The sequence below is a fragment of the Bos grunniens genome, chromosome 8 (genome assembly GCF_055505025.1).
Source record: "Bos grunniens cultivar Pamir isolate PY7600 chromosome 8, Bosgru_T2T1.0, whole genome shotgun sequence".
Taxonomy (NCBI): Eukaryota; Metazoa; Chordata; class Mammalia; order Artiodactyla; family Bovidae; genus Bos; species Bos grunniens.
In genome coordinates this window covers 64,939,111-64,942,993 of record NC_141172.1, presented here as the reverse complement: position 1 = coordinate 64,942,993, position 3,883 = coordinate 64,939,111, and the positions used below count along the sequence as shown (strand labels likewise).

Here is a 3,883-nt window from a genome sequence, read left to right as displayed (position 1 = left end):
AATTACTACATCCCTCTGCCCTTACCCAGGTCATCTTGTTCAGATGAGAGAATCAATAAAATTGTTCTTCCTTTGACATTCTTTCACCTCTCCCTTTGAGTTTTCACTGAATATGTCAATTCTGCATCGTCAAGACATTTTTCTTATGTCCAGGTTCGAGTCTCCATATTTGTTTTAGTATCAAAATTGATATATACAAATTTCATTGCCAATGTTTTTGCTTTATTTTGCTGGTAGGTCTTGATTAGAAGAAATTTATTCTCCAAAAGTTTCTTCAAGTAGTATTCACAGGAAAAATACCCTTTGATTTTTTGCATGTTTAACACTATCAGTTAGACTGGTTGTATAATTTTAGGTTCATGCTAAGTATGAAAGTTATTTTAAAATGTAGTATTTCAGTAATAGTATATAACATTATATTAAGACATATCAACCCCTTTATTCATTCTTTCAAAATATAGTTTGAAGACTCTGCCTCCCAATGCATAAGAGTGTGGATTCGACCCCTGGTTGGGGAGCTAAGATCCCACATGTTTTGTGGCCAAAAAAATCAAAGCATAAAACAAATCCAATACTATAACAAATTCAATAAAGACACACACACACACACACACATATATTCCTGGTGGCTCAGATGGTAAAGAATCTGCCTGCAATGCAGGGGACCCAGGTTCAATCCCTGGGTCAGGAAGATCCCCTGGAGAAGGAATGGCAACCCACTCCAGTTTTCTTGCCTGGGAAATCCCATGGACAGAGGAGCCTGGAGGGCTACAGTCCATGGGGTCACAGAGTTGGATACAACTGAGCAACTGAGCATGCACGCGTGCACACACACACACACACACAGAGATATATATTTTTTGAGTACCCATTCTATTGGCATCCCTGTAATAAAAATGGAAAACATAGAGAAGGAAAATATATCAGTCTTTTTAATGAAGACAAAGTATAGTAAAGAGAACATAATTAAATAAAGACAATTATGAGCAAGTTATCTTATTCTAAAGTAAATGGTCTTAAGGAAAGAAATTCAATTCTCTCAGATTTTACAGAGGAACTCAAATCCAGCCAGTAAAGACTTCCCCAAAATTTTTATTTTATATTGGACTGTAGTTATTTTACAGTGTTGTATTAGTTTCAGGTGTACAGCAAAACCTTTCAGTTATACATATACATATATCTCTTCTTTTGCAAAGTCTTCTCTCAGTTAGGTTATTACAGAGTGTTGAGCAGTTTCCTGCGCTCTATCGTAGGTCCTTGATGGTCATCCATTTTAAATATTGTAGTGTATACATGTCAGTTCCAATCTATCTCTCTTTCCCACACCCTTCCCTCTGGTAACCATAAGTTTGTTCTTTCAATCTGTGATAAAAAATGGAATGCTTCATGAATTTGTATGCCATTCTTGCACAGGGGCCGTGCTAATCTCTGTATGGTTCCAAGCACCAAAGAGCTTGGACTGAAACTCCAAGACAAAAATACCAGGATGGTCAGCAGGAATGAGCATTAACTGTGCAGGTGATACGGTCTTCAGGTGAAACACCATCCACAGAGCCTCATGGTGAAGAAGGTGTGAACAACTGGAGAGAAGGCCCTTTGGCTATGGGAGCAGGAGATGGAGGGGAAGCACTGGATGAGGTTGGAAAGCCAGGCATGGTCCTGGACATCCTGGGCCTTAAAGACTGTGAAAAGATGTTGGTATTTATCCTGAGAGCAATGAGAAACAAGTAATGGGATTTAATAATGTGTGTGTATATGTAGGAGGATAAAATTATTAGATCTATGTCATGAAAAGAATCTGGCGTCAGTCTGAAGAAAATAAGAGAGAGAGAGAGTTCAATTAACTTAAGGAATCCAGTTAGTAGCAATCTCAGGCGGCCTTGGCCTACCGTGGCTTGAAGCAGGATTTTGGTTCCTGGCCAGAGATTGAGGTTGGGTCATAGTGCTGAAGGTATCAGATCTTAGCCACTAGACCAGTGTGGTAACAAGGCCCTGGCCCTTCAACTTTACAGAAAAAAGAATTCCCACAAAGACAAAAAGTAGTGAAATAAGTAAAGTGTTTATTAGGAGGAAAGAAGAGTACAGTATGTGTGGATAGACACACAGGCAGACAGAGAGAGAGAGAGAGCTGAGCCCTCGTGGTAGTTTCAGTCACTTCTATGGGGCATTTCTCCTGGATTTCCTTTGGCCAATCATTATGATTTCCCTGGTTCAGAGTCTGTATTTGGTTTATCTCAGAGTCCTCCCATGTGCTTATGCATCTCTCAGCCAAGATGGATTCTACCAAAGAGGCCTATGGGTATTTAACATCACTGAACATCACTCCCCTTTGGACCTCCAAGGAGCCTTTTTGCTCATGTATAGTCCGGGACGTCTCTTGACTTTGAGAATGAGAAATATGTGATCGCTTATATTCTATCTGGGAAGGTCTCAGCCTTCTCCCTCGATTGTCCTGCTATTTTTGTCTTGGAGTTTCAATCCACAGAGAACAACTCCAGCTATTTGCCCCAGCAGTCCATCTATCTCCTGCTTCAGTACGGTTAGAGATAAAGTAAAGACAGTTTTCTGGCCTGGAAAATCCCATGGATAGAGGAGCCTGGGAGGCTACAATCCATGGGGTTGCAAAAGATTTGGACACAACGTAGCAACTAAATAACAACAACAATGGCTATTTACTTTGCAATGGTAGCAATGGGTGAATGAAATAAATTAACATGAGATCTAAGAAGAGACTGAAAAGGGACTTAATGATCAAATTAAGTACAATTTACATAAAATCCTATAACAGAGATAGGAAACTGATAACCACCAAGATATGCACCTAAGAATTGGGTCAACTTAGCAGATAATACTTTGATACTTGAAGTGATGGTTAAGGAGTTTGAACAATGCAAAGTTACATTTGTGTTATCTGGGTCTTTATCAAAGCTTAACATATTCTATCCAGTTTTCTCTTGTCTATCTAGTTTTCTCATTTATTTTTCACAGATGAGGTTTTAAAAATTCCTCTACTGGAAGCTGCTCTTTTAGAAGTGAAGTGACTGCTGTTCAGTGAGTAATTTCTAACAGTGTGATATTAGCTGCAAATATTTAGATAATCACATGGCTTGAAAAGAGGTGCCTGTGACAACTTGGCTTACTGTTGACTCTTACTGCATACTTTGGCAGCTCACATCTCCTCTGTGCATCTGCAGGGCTCTAGGACCAACCATGTAGAATAAGATTCAACATGGATTCAATGATAGAGTTTATTAAAGTTATAAGAGTTATTTTTATAGCTATTGATTCTATGTTGTCCAGTGTTTTCCAAGCAGATGTTCAGTTAAAGTGGTAACTTTTTTAAACATATAAGAGATATACAAATATGTTTGCATGTTTGAATCAATAGCACTTAAGTTTAAAAATGAGCCAATAATTTATTTCTGACACTAGGCAGTTGTCAAACAATATTAATGTCTGTAAATCAACAGATGAACACAGAAGAATTGCATTAAGCCCTGTGACACAGATGGCAGTGTAATGGGGTCCATCTTTCATCAACTTAACTAAACACCTCCCATTCCTAATGCCTCTTCCCTTATAAAAGTGAGCTTTGGAATGACATGTGTACAAGTGAATCTCCTACTTAACAGCTGCTGAGGGGTGAGTACTGACAGTAAACAGCCAGATGGTTATTAGACAGATCTCTTGCATGATTCAAGTAGAATGACAACTCTATGCAGAGGTGACAAGGCCTGGACAAACTTTTCATGTAAGTTTTAGAAAATTAGAGTAAATCAAGAATTTATAAATAATATAGTTGAACGTCCCAAACTGGCTGAACTTAGTAAATGTTTCACTAGTAAATCAACTGGAAGTCCAAGCCAAAGTACACTTTGAAGCT

At 38.5% G+C, this 3,883-nt stretch overlaps 1 non-coding gene across 1 annotated transcript; it reads right to left on the bottom strand.

Annotated features, from left to right (window-relative positions):
- Window positions 1-1,368: 1,368 nt before the first annotated feature.
- On the bottom strand, window positions 1,369-1,472 carry LOC147367282 (U6 spliceosomal RNA). The gene has a single exon (XR_015132239.1). It is a non-coding gene; the product is annotated as a U6 spliceosomal RNA (small nuclear RNA).
- Window positions 1,473-3,883: the final 2,411 nt, after the last annotated feature.